This window comes from Triturus cristatus, chromosome 4_1 (genome assembly GCF_964204655.1).
Source record: "Triturus cristatus chromosome 4_1, aTriCri1.1, whole genome shotgun sequence".
NCBI classification, from domain to species: Eukaryota; Metazoa; Chordata; class Amphibia; order Caudata; family Salamandridae; genus Triturus; species Triturus cristatus.
In genome coordinates this window covers 295,320,848-295,333,710 of record NC_140585.1, presented here as the reverse complement: position 1 = coordinate 295,333,710, position 12,863 = coordinate 295,320,848, and the positions used below count along the sequence as shown (strand labels likewise).

The following is a 12,863-nucleotide window of genomic DNA, read 5'->3' as shown; positions in this document are numbered from 1 at the left end:
AGAGAAGAGCCAGGTTAGGGCTGAGTTTCTCTTTATCTGCCAGTGACTCCCTGTAGAAGCTTGCTGGCACAATTTAGGCTGTCCTGTAGGCATCCCTTGTTATGCCGAGCCAGCCAATATTGAGAAAAATTGCATGGGTCACAATGATGGAACTCGTCTGCAACTTCGGAAGTTTTAAAGTGGTATGGAGTGGGAGGGCTAGAAGAGTTACCATAAAGAATGAATACACGTCATTCTGTTCTCTAGCCTCAACAGCTGCAAGAGAGGAACACCTGCTGGCCAAGAAGACCAATGTCAGTTCAGCTTGAACAGGTGAAAGCATGCCTGATTCTGCAAAGGTATGAGATTACACTTTTGCGTCAGAGGTGGTCAGGGGCTATTGCACATTAGTAAACCGTTTATTGAGGTCCAGTTGGATTACTCTATCTTCTACCACCTCAAAATCAGCTGCTCATGCAGTGTTCTATACCGATGAGCTATTTTGGTCCTCCCTGCCCCTTCCAGCTAGTGGGTCCCCTGACTAGGGAAAGTGATTCGAACAGATTTGCAAATCTTTTCATAGGAGACTTCTTGACTTATTTTATACTGTGCCAAATCAAGGTAGATTGAGTAATGATCTTGACAGACCTATATTGGAGAACTGCAGTGTGAGAAAGTGGCTCTGTATATACTGTTCCCAAATAGGTACAGGGTGTACAGAGTCCACAGTCCCCAGAGGTTTGGCAGAGGCTAAAGTTAGATATAACCTTACTCTCTAAAGTGGTAGCTTGGTCGAGCAGTAAGGCAGTATCAGAGGACAGTGTAAAGCATTTGTTGCACACACTCAGTCAGCAAATGGTCTCACACACTCAATAACTGAACTCTAGGCCAATGGTTTATCTACAAAAAAATATATGCTTGTTTTATTTTAGAACCAACAATAGGTATTAAAATATACTTTCTCAGAATGAGATGCTTTATATAAATACTTTTGCAATATGCAATTGAGTTGTGTAGAAAGTTACAAGTGGTTGCAATAGGCAACAACATTTTAAACACAATAATGCATTGAGCTCAATGGAAGTTTCAAGTTATTTGCAACAGCTTACTTTTAGGATTACTTTTGGATTTCCAGGACTGGATCCTAGATTCAGTCCTGGGTCAGTACTTGGAATCAAGTGATAAAAGTAGACTTAATTACTGTGATGATTTTTAGACAATATTTTGCTATTTTAAAAGCTGACAGAAAATATTTCATAGAAAACAGTCTAAGATTCCCTATGGCAGAAAATTCAAGTTGCAGGTATAGTATGTTCTCGTTACTTTTGTAATCCAGTACTGGGTGCCTAGACTCAGTACTGGGACCTTTACCCAAAACAGGTAAGTAATTACGTTTTCAGAAATTATACGATTTTTAAAGAATATTTAAAGTTTGCAGAAAATTGACACTTAGAAGAAATTTCACAGAAAAACAGTCAATGATTTCCTACGGGAGAAAATTGGGTTACTGGTAAGTACAGTTGTAAGTATTTTTCAGAGTCAGTGCTGGGCACCAAGATCCAGCACTGGGAGCTCACCTAATAGCAGGTGAGTATTTTCGTTTTCGTTACTCGGCTGATTTTTGGTGAATATTTTAAGTTTTGAAAAGTCCACACTTGGAAGAAATTTCAGGAAAAACCAGTCAATGTTACCCTATGGAGAAGATTGAGTTATCGGTTTAAAGGTAAGTACTCGACTGGCAGAGTTAAGGTTCTGGGCATAGACTCAGGCGTCTCCCAGGGTCAGGTAGGTACAGTTGGTTCACCCTCAGCGGCACAAGGGCGGCCGGGTGCAGAGAGAGTTAAGCCCAATGTTATCCTATGAGAGGTAGGGGGGCCTTGGTTGGTGGCTGCTGACTAGCAGGCCACGTGGCTGTGGGAGCTGGGCTCCTGGTCACTTATCCAGGGCAAGTGGGGAAGTAGATAGATGTAGAGGTTGCACTGCCAGGGCCACTCGGACGGCTGGGTGCAGGGTGCTTTTGAGCATTCGGGCGCTCAATTGATTTGAATGGGAAATCTCTGGTTTAGAAAAAGACTGCAAGCTCGGGGACGAAGATTCTTCAGGTGCCACCACCACTTCGAGAGGTAAGTTGGGTAGTTGGAGGATAGGTAGGTACCCCGGGATTGGGCACAGGGGGCCGCGGAGCGCCGGGTGCAGGGGTACCTTTTGGTGTCGGGAAATCTTACCCTCTGTTGATCGCGGTTGGGGGGGCACCTGGTTCTGAGGCTGCAGGCTTCTTCAGGAGTGTCGAGGGAGGTCCTTGGGTGCCGGACTCGGGGTCACAGTCGCCGTGGGGTCGTCCTTGTGGTCTTTGTTCACTCTGGCACAGGCCAGGCTTGGTGGGTGCAGAGTGTGAAGGGTTCGCGGTTCCGGGCTGCTGCCAGGGATTAGAAGTAGATTTGAGTAGAGCCTCTACTCATGGGAGTCCCAGGGGTTTAGAGTCAAAAGGTAGCCAGGTCCTCCAGGGTTTGTGAGGTTGCTGGCCACAAGAGATGCCGGGTTGGAGCAGGAGCAGGTTCGAGGGTCGACAGGCCAGAGGCTCCAACGTTTGGGAGTTGCACAGCCTTCAGTCTTTTCATGTTTCGCTCAAAGAGTGAAGGGCCCTGTAATTTCTCCTTCTCATTCACATATGAAAAGAATGAAGGCTAATCAAAAAATGAATTAGAGCTGGACGTAGAAATGCAGCAGAAGGGCCAGCAAGCGCATTTCTAAGTTGCTCTATGAAGGATGCTTTTGTACTTGACAGATCAGTTTAATCCTACAGGTGCTCTAAAAGGAAGAATGCATTTGAGTCATCCTTGCTGAAAATCACACAGCCATTTATTCTATGTTGCACTGAGTTTTCAGTCCTCTCCGCCTGCTAGCTTGTTGTTGCAATATGTCTCAATTCTGGAGAATTGTCTGCTATGCTGAAATGCGTGGCCCAGTTCAAATGTTCATCATATTTCCTGGAAAAATATCAAAAGGAAAACAAAGATTTGGTTTTGGGAAAATAATTTATTACACCTTGTAAAAATCAAAACTTTCACATTTGAGTCAAAAAAGAGAGGCTAGGTCTCACTATTTTGCTCAGGCTGTTTTACACGTACTGCTCACAGGTGCTGTTTTGCTACCAATGGGCATGGAAGCTTTGGCCTGCTCTGTTTCCAGCCTGGGTCGGTGCACCTCTCGTTACACAACCTGAAATTCTAGAGCTCCCTCTAGAACACCATATTGATGCCCAATGCAGCATGGACACCTGATCAACACAGCTGAGTGCAGCCCAGAACCCCTGAGCTCAAGCAATCCACAAGCCTCTGCCTCCCAAGTAACTAGGACAACAGGCACACACCACCTTGCCCGGCAAACACTGCAGCTGTCCTAATGATGAAATGCATTCCATAAGTAAGGATAATGATAAAGTAAGGTGGAATGAATTGATGGTTTACCAACCATGTTTCAAGAAAATCAATTTCACTATCCTTCAAAGAAAGGAAAAAAATGTCTTATCAAGAAGCAGTGTGAATATGGGAAGGGCCTTTAAAAAAGATGTGGAGTTTCCTAAAGTAAAAAAGAGGGTTGAACTGATTGAAGGGAGAGAGGAAGTAGGGTCGGAAAGATTGTGACGGGGAAGTGAATACAACATAAATACTAGTATTTAGAGAGTGAGAGACAGGTAGAGGGACAGAAGGGAAAGGAGAGTGAGAGTGAGAGAGAAGAGCCAGGTTAGGGCTGAGTTTCTCTTTATCTGCCAGTGACTCCCTGTAGAAGCTTGCCGGCACAATTTAGGCTGTCCTGTAGGCATCCCTTGTTATGCCGAGCCAGCCAATATTGAGAAAAATAGCATGGGTCACAATGATGGAACTCGTCTGCAACATCGGAAGTTTTAAAGTAGTATGGAGTGGGAGGGCTAGAAGAGTTACCATAAAGAATGAATACACGTCATTCTGTTCTCTAGCCTCAACAGCTGCAAGAGAGGAACTCCTGCTGGCCAAGAAGACCAATGTCAGTTCAGCTTGAACAGGTGAAAGCATGCCTGATTCTGCAAAGGTATGAGATTACACTTTTGCGTCAGAGGTGGTCACGGGCTATTGCACATTAGGAAACCGTTTATTGAGGTCCAGTTGGATTACTCTATCTTCTACCACCTCAAAATCAGCTGCTCATGCAGTGTTCTATACCGATGAGCTATTTTGGTCCTCCCTGCCCCTTCCAGCTAGTGGGTCCCCTGACTAGGGAAAGTGATTCGAACAGATTTGCATATCTTTTCATAGGAGACTTCTTGACTTATTTTATACTGTGCCAAATCAAGGTAGATTGAGTAATGATCTTGACAGACCTATATTGGAGAACTGCAGTGTGAGAAAGTGGCTCTGTATATACTGTTCCCAAATAGGTACAGGGTGTACAGAGTCCACAGTCCCCAGAGGTTTGGCAGAGGCTAAAGTTAGATATAACCTTACTCTCTAAAGTGGTAGCTTGGTCGAGCAGTAAGGCAGTACCAGAGGACAGTGTAAAGCATTTGTTGCACACACTCAGTCAGCAAATGGTCTCACACACTCAATAACTGAACTCTAGGCCAATGGTTTATCTACAAAAAAATATATGCTTGTTTTATTTTAGAACCAACAATAGGTATTAAAATATACTTTCTCAGAATGAGATGCTTTATATAAATACTTTTGCAATATGCAATTGAGTTTTGTAGAAAGTTACAAGTGGTTGCAATAGGCAACAACATTTTAAACACAATAATGCATTGAGCTCAATGGAAGTTTCAAGTTATTTGCAACAGATTACTTTTAGGATTACTTTTGGATTTCCAGGACTGGATCCTAGATTCAGTCCTGGGTCAGTACTTGGAATCAAGTGATAAAAGTCGACTTAATTACTGTGATGATTTTTAGACAATATTTTGCTATTTTAAAAGCTGACAGAAAATATTTCATAGAAAACAGTCTAAGATTCCCTATGGCAGAAAATTCAAGTTGCAGGTATAGTATGTTCTCGTTACTTTTGTAATCCAGTACTGGGTGCCTAGACTCAGTACTGGGACCTTTATCCAAAACAGGTAAGTAATTACGTTTTCAGAAATTATACGATTTTTAAAGAATATTTAAAGTTTGCAGAAATTGACACTTAGAAGAAATTTTACAGAAAAACAGTCAATGATTACCTACGGGAGAAAATTGGGTTACTGGTAAGTACAGTTGTAAGTATTTTTCAGAGTCAGTGCTGGGCACCAAGATCCAGCACTGGGAGCTCACCTAATAGCAGGTGAGTATTTTCGTTTTCGTTACTCGGCTGATTTTTGGTGAATATTTTAAGTTTTGAAAAGTCCACACTTGGAAGAAATTTCAGGAAAAACCAGTCAATGTTACCCTATGGAAAAGATTGAGTTATCGGTTTAAAGGTAAGTACTCGACTGGCAGAGTTAAGGTTCTGGGCATAGACTCAGGCGTCTCCCAGGGTCAGGTAGGTACAGTTGGTTCACCCTCAGCGGCACAAGGGCGGCTGGGTGCAGAGAGAGTTAGGCCCAATGTTATCCTATGAGAGGTAGAGGGGCCTTGGTTGGTGGCTGCTGACTAGCAGGCCACGTGGCTGTGGGAGCTGGGCTCCTGGTCACTTATCCAGGGCAAGTGGGGAAGTAGATAGATGTAGAGGTTGCACTGCCAGGGCCACTCTGACGGCTGGGTGCAGGGTGCTTTTGAGCATTCGGGCGCTCAATTGATTTGAATGGGAAATCTCTGGTTTAGAAAAAGACTGCAAGCTCGGGGACGAAGATTCTTCAGGTGCCACCACCACTTCGAGAGGTAAGTTGGGTAGTTGGAAGATAGGTAGGTACCCCGGGATTGGGCACAGGGGGCCACGGAGCGCCGGGTGCAGGGGTACCTTTTGGTGTCGGGAAATCTTACCCTCTGTTGATCGCGGTTGGGGGGGCACCTGGTTCTGAGGCTGCAGGCTTCTTCAGGAGTGTCGAGGGAGGTCCTTGGGTGCCGGACTCGGGGTCACAGTCGCCGTGGGGTCATCCTTGTGGTCTTTGTTCACTCTGGCACAGGCCAGGCTTGGTGGGTGCAGAGTGTGAAGGGTTCGCGGTTCCGGGCTGCTGCCAGGGATTAGAAGTAGATTTGAGTAGAGCCTCTACTCATGGGAGTCCCAGGGGTTTAGAGTCAAAAGGTAGCCAGGTCCTCCAGGGTTTGTGAGGTTGCTGGCCACAAGAGATGCCGGGTTGGAGCAGGAGCAGGTTCGAGGGTCGACAGGCCAGAGGCTCCAACGTTTGGGAGTTGCACAGCCCTCAGTCTTTTCATGTTTCGCTCAAAGAGTGAAGGGCCCTGTAATTTCTCCTTCTCATTCACATATGAAAAGAATGAGGGCTAATCAAAAAATGAATTAGAGCTGGACGTAGAAATGCAGCAGAAGGGCCAGCAAGCGCATTTCTAAGTTGCTCTATGAAGGATGCTTTTGTACTTGACAGATCAGTTTAATCCTACAGGTGCTCTAAAAGGAAGAATGCATTTGAGTCATCCTTGCTGAAAATCACACAGCCATTTATTCTAGGTTGCACTGAGTTTTCAGTCCTCTCCGCCTGCTAGCTTGTTGTTGCAATATGTCTCAATTCTGGAGAATTGTCTGCTATGCTGAAATGCGTGGCCCAGTTCAAATGTTCATCATATTTCCTGGAAAAATATCAAAAGGAAAACAAAGATTTGGTTTTGGGAAAATAATTTATTACACCTTGTAAAAATCAAAACTTTCACATTTGAGTCAAAAAAGAGAGGCTAGGTCTCACTATTTTGCTCAGGCTGTTTAACACGTACTGCTCACAGGTGCTGTCCTGCTACCAATGGGCATGGAAGCTTTGGCCTGCTCTGTTTCCAGCCTGGGTCGGTGCACCTCTCGTTACACAACCTGAAATTCTAGAGCTCCCTCTAGAACACCATATTGATGCCCAATGCAGCATGGACACCTGATCAACACAGCTGAGTGCAGCCCAGAACCCCTGGGCACAAGCAATCCACAAGCTTCTGCCTCCCAAGTAACTAGGACAACAGGCACACGCCACCTTGCCCGGCAAACACTGCAGCTGTCCTAATGATGAAATGCATTCCATAAGTAAGGATAATGATAAAGTAAGGTGGAATGAATTGATGGTTTACCAACCATGTTTCAAGAAAATCAATTTCACTATCCTTCAAAGAAAGGAAAAAAATGTCTTATCAAGAAGCAGTGTGAATATGGGAAGGGCCTTTAAAAAAGATGTGGAGTTTCCTAAAGTAAAAAAGAGGGTTGAACTGATTGAAGGGAGAGAGAAAGTAGGGTCGGAAAGATTGTGACGGGCAAGTGAATACAACATAAATACTAGTATTTAGAGAGTGAGAGACAGGTAGAGGGACAGAAGGGAAAGGAGAGTGAGAGTGAGAGAGAAGAGCCAGGTTAGGGCTGAGTTTCTCTTTATCTGCCAGTGACTCCCTGTAGAAGCTTGCCGGCACAATTTAGGCTGTCCTGTAGGCATCCCTTGTTATGCCGAGCCAGCCAATATTGAGAAAAATAGCATGGGTCACAATGATGGAACTCGTCTGCAACATCGGAAGTTTTAAAGTAGTATGGAGTGGGAGGGCTAGAAGAGTTACCATAAAGAATGAATACACGTCATTCTGTTCTCTAGCCTCAACAGCTGCAAGAGAGGAACTCCTGCTGGCCAAGAAGACCAATGTCAGTTCAGCTTGAACAGGTGAAAGCATGCCTGATTCTGCAAAGGTATGAGATTACACTTTTGCGTCAGAGGTGGTCAGGGGCTATTGCACATTAGGAAACCGTTTATTGAGGTCCAGTTGGATTACTCTATCTTCTACCACCTCAAAATCAGCTGCTCATGCAGTGTTCTATACCGATGAGCTATTTTGGTCCTCCCTGCCCCTTCCAGCTAGTGGGTCCCCTGACTAGGGAAAGTGATTCGAACAGATTTGCATATCTTTTCATAGGAGACTTCTTGACTTATTTTATACTGTGCCAAATCAAGGTAGATTGAGTAATGATCTTGACAGACCTATATTGGAGAACTGCAGTGTGAGAAAGTGGCTCTGTATATACTGTTCCCAAATAGGTACAGGGTGTACAGAGTCCACAGTCCCCAGAGGTTTGGCAGAGGCTAAAGTTAGATATAACCTTACTCTCTAAAGTGGTAGCTTGGTCGAGCAGTAAGGCAGTATCAGAGGACAGTGTAAAGCATTTGTTGCACACACTCAGTCAGCAAATGGTCTCACACACTCAATAACTGAACTCTAGGCCAATGGTTTATCTCCAAAAAAATATATGCTTGTTTTATTTTAGAACCAACAATAGGTATTAAAATATACTTTCTCAGAATGAGATGCTTTATATAAATACTTTTGCAATATGCAATTGAGTTTTGTAGAAAGTTACAAGTGATTGCAATAGGCAACAACATTTTAAACACAATAATGCATTGAGCTCAATGGAAGTTTCAAGTTATTTGCAACAGATTACTTTTAGGATTACTTTTGGATTTCCAGGACTGGATCCTAGATTCAGTCCTGGGTCAGTACTTGGAATCAAGTGATAAAAGTCGACTTAATTACTGTGATGATTTTTAGACAATATTTTGCTATTTTAAAAGCTGACACAAAATATTTCATAGAAAACAGTCTAAGATTCCCTATGGCAGAAAATTCAAGTTGCAGGTATAGTATGTTCTCGTTACTTTTGTAATCCAGTACTGGGTGCCTAGACTCAGTATTGGGACCTTTACCCAAAACAGGTAAGTAATTACGTTTTCAGAAATTATACGATTTTTAAAGAATATTTAAAGTTTGCAGAAAATTGACACTTAGAAGAAATTTCACAGAAAAACAGTCAATGATTTCCTACGGGAGAAAATTGGGTTACTGGTAAGTACAGTTGTAAGTATTTTTCAGAGTCAGTGCTGGGCACCAAGATCCAGCACTGGGAGCTCACCTAATAGCAGGTGAGTATTTTCGTTTTCGTTACTCGGCTGATTTTTGGTGAATATTTTAAGTTTTGAAAAGTCCACACTTGGAAGAAATTTCAGGAAAAACCAGTCAATGTTACCCTATGGAGAAGATTGAGTTATCGGTTTAAAGGTAAGTACTCGACTGGCAGAGTTAAGGTTCTGGGCATAGACTCAGGCGTCTCCCAGGGTCAGGTAGGTACAGTTGGTTCACCCTCAGCGGCACAAGGGCGGCCGGGTGCAGAGAGAGTTAAGCCCAATGTTATCCTATGAGAGGTAGGGGGGCCTTGGTTGGTGGCTGCTGACTAGCAGGCCACGTGGCTGTGGGAGCTGGGCTCCTGGTCACTTATCCAGGGCAAGTGGGGAAGTAGATAGATGTAGAGGTTGCACTGCCAGGGCCACTCGGACGGCTGGGTGCAGGGTGCTTTTGAGCATACGGGCGCTCAATTGATTTGAATGGGAAATCTCTGGTTTAGAAAAAGACTGCAAGCTCGGGGACGAAGATTCTTCAGGTGCCACCACCACTTCGAGAGGTAAGTTGGGTAGTTGGAGGATAGGTAGGTACCCCGGGATTGGGCACAGGGGGCCGCGGAGCGCCGGGTGCAGGGGTACCTTTTGGTGTCGGGAAATCTTACCCTCTGTTGATCGCGGTTGGGGGGGCACCTGGTTCTGAGGCTGCAGGCTTCTTCAGGAGTGTCGAGGGAGGTCCTTGGGTGCCGGACTCGGGGTCACAGTCGCCGTGGGGTCATCCTTGTGGTCTTTGTTCACTCTGGCACAGGCCAGGCTTGGTGGGTGCAGAGTGTGAAGGGTTCGCGGTTCCGGGCTGCTGCCAGGGATTAGAAGTAGATTTGAGTAGAGCCTCTACTCATGGGAGTCCCAGGGGTTTAGAGTCAAAAGGTAGCCAGGTCCTCCAGGGTTTGTGAGGTTGCTGGCCACAAGAGATGCCGGGTTGGAGCAGGAGCAGGTTCGAGGGTCGACAGGCCAGAGGCTCCAACGTTTGGGAGTTGCACAGCCCTCAGTCTTTTCATGTTTCGCTCAAAGAGTGAAGGGCCCTGTAATTTCTCCTTCTCATTCACATATGAAAAGAATGAGGGCTAATCAAAAAATGAATTAGAGCTGGACGTAGAAATGCAGCAGAAGGGCCAGCAAGCGCATTTCTAAGTTGCTCTATGAAGGATGCTTTTGTACTTGACAAATCAGTTTAATCCTACAGGTGCTCTAAAAGGAAGAATGCATTTGAGTCATCCTTGCTGAAAATCACACAGCCATTTATTCTAGGTTGCACTGAGTTTTCAGTCCTCTCCGCCTGCTAGCTTGTTGTTGCAATATGTCTCAATTCTGGAGAATTGTCTGCTATGCTGAATTGCGTGGCCCAGTTAAAATGTTCATCATATTTCCTGGAAAAATATCAAAAGGAAAACAAAGATTTGGTTTTGGGAAAATAATTTATTACACCTTGTAAAAATCAAAACTTTCACATTTGAGTCAAAAAAGAGAGGCTAGGTCTCACTATTTTGCTCAGGCTGTTTAACACGTACTGCTCACAGGTGCTGTCCTGCTACCAATGGGCATGGAAGCTTTGGCCTGCTCTGTTTCCAGCCTGGGTCGGTGCACCTCTCGTTACACAACCTGAAATTCTAGAGCTCCCTCTAGAACACCATATTGATGCCCAATGCAGCATGGACACCTGATCAACACAGCTGAGTGCAGCCCAGAACCCCTGGGCTCAAGCAATCCACAAGCCTCTGCCTCCCAAGTAACTAGGACATCAGGCACACGCCACCTTGCCCGGCAAACACTGCAGCTGTCCTAATGATGAAATGCATTCCATAAGTAAGGATAATGATAAAGTAAGGTGGAATGAATTGATGGTTTACCAACCATGTTTCAAGAAAATCAATTTCACTATCCTTCAAAGAAAGGAAAAAAATGTCTTATCAAGAAGCAGTGTGAATATGGGAAGGGCCTTTAAAAAAGATGTGGAGTTTCCTAAAGTAAAAAAGAGGGTTGAACTGATTGAAGGGAGAGAGGAAGTAGGGTCGGAAAGATTGTGACGGGGAAGTGAATACAACATAAATACTAGTATTTAGAGAGTGAGAGACAGGTAGAGGGACAGAAGGGAAAGGAGAGTGAGAGTGAGAGAGAAGAGCCAGGTTAGGGCTGAGTTTCTCTTTATCTGCCAGTGACTCCCTGTAGAAGCTTGCTGGCACAATTTAGGCTGTCCTGTAGGCATCCCTTGTTATGCCGAGCCAGCCAATATTGAGAAAAATAGCATGGGTCACAATGATGGAACTCGTCTGCAACTTCGGAAGTTTTAAAGTGGTATGGAGTGGGAGGGCTAGAAGAGTTACCATAAAGAATGAATACACGTCATTCTGTTCTCTAGCCTCAACAGCTGCAAGCGAGGAACTCCTGCTGGCCAAGAAGACCAATGTCAGTTCAGCTTGAACAGGTGAAAGCATGCCTGATTCTGCAAAGGTATGAGATTACACTTTTGCGTCAGAGGTGGTCAGGGGCTATTGCACATTAGGAAACCGTTTATTGAGGTCCAGTTGGATTACTCTATCTTCTACCACCTCAAAATCAGCTGCTCATGCAGTGTTCTATACCGATGAGCTATTTTGGTCCTCCCTGCCCCTTCCAGCTAGTGGGTCCCCTGACTAGGGAAAGTGATTCGAACAGATTTGCATATCTTTTCATAGGAGACTTCTTGACTTATTTTATACTGTGCCAAATCAAGGTAGATTGAGTAATGATCTTGACAGACCTATATTGGAGAACTGCAGTGTGAGAAAGTGGCTCTGTATATACTGTTCCCAAATAGGTACAGGGTGTACAGAGTCCACAGTCCCCAGAGGTTTGGCAGAGGCTAAAGTTAGATATAACCTTACTCTCTAAAGTGGTAGCTTGGTCGAGCAGTAAGGCAGTATCAGAGGACAGTGTAAAGCATTTGTTGCACACACTCAGTCAGCAAATGGTCTCACACACTCAATAACTGAACTCTAGGCCAATGGTTTATCTACAAAAAATATATGCTTGTTTTATTTTAGAACCAACAATAGGTATTAAAATATACTTTCTCAGAATGAGATGCTTTATATAAATACTTTTGCAATATGCAATTGACTTTTGTAGAAAGTTACAAGTGGTTGCAATAGGCAACAACATTTTAAACACAATAATGCATTGAGCTCAATGGAAGTTTCAAGTTATTTGCAACAGATTACTTTTAGGATTACTTTTGGATTTCCAGGACTGGATCCTAGATTCAGTCCTGGGTCAGTACTTGGCATCAAGTGATAAAAGTCGACTTAATTACTGTGATGATTTTTAGAGAATATTTTGCTATTTTAAAAGCTGACAGAAAATATTTCATAGAAAACAGTCTAAGATTCCCTATGGCAGAAAATTCAAGTTGCAGGTATAGTATGTTCTCGTTACTTTTGTAATCCAGTACTGGGTGCCTAGACTCAGTACTGGGACCTTTATCCAAAACAGGTAAGTAATTACGTTTTCAGAAATTATACGATTTTTAAAGAATATTTAAAGTTTGCAGAAATTGACACTTAGAAGAAATTTTACAGAAAAACAGTCAATGATTTCCTACGGGAGAAAATTGGGTTACTGGTAAGTACAGTTGTAAGTATTTTTCAGAGTCAGTGCTGGGCACCAAGATCCAGCACTGGGAGCTCACCTAATAGCAGGTGAGTATTTTCGTTTTCGTTACTCGGCTGATTTTTGGTGAATATTTTAAGTTTTGAAAAGTCCACACTTGGAAGAAATTTCAGGAAAAACCAGTCAATGTTACCCTATGGAGAAGATTGAGTTATCGGTTTAAAGGTAAGTACTCGACTGGCAGAGTTAAGGTTCTGGGCAT

At 43.9% G+C, this 12,863-nt stretch overlaps 3 non-coding genes across 3 annotated transcripts; all 3 read right to left on the bottom strand.

Annotated features, from left to right (window-relative positions):
• Positions 1 to 3,062: 3,062 nt before the first annotated feature.
• LOC146854728 (signal recognition particle RNA) lies at positions 3,063 to 3,362 on the bottom strand. The gene has a single exon (XR_014981627.1).
• Positions 3,363 to 6,770: 3,408 nt separating this feature from the next.
• On the bottom strand, positions 6,771 to 7,070 carry LOC146854727 (signal recognition particle RNA). Its single transcript, XR_014981590.1, has one exon.
• Positions 7,071 to 10,479: 3,409 nt separating this feature from the next.
• On the bottom strand, positions 10,480 to 10,779 carry LOC146854726 (signal recognition particle RNA). The gene has a single exon (XR_014981584.1).
• Between the last annotated feature and the right edge of the window lie 2,084 nt (positions 10,780 to 12,863).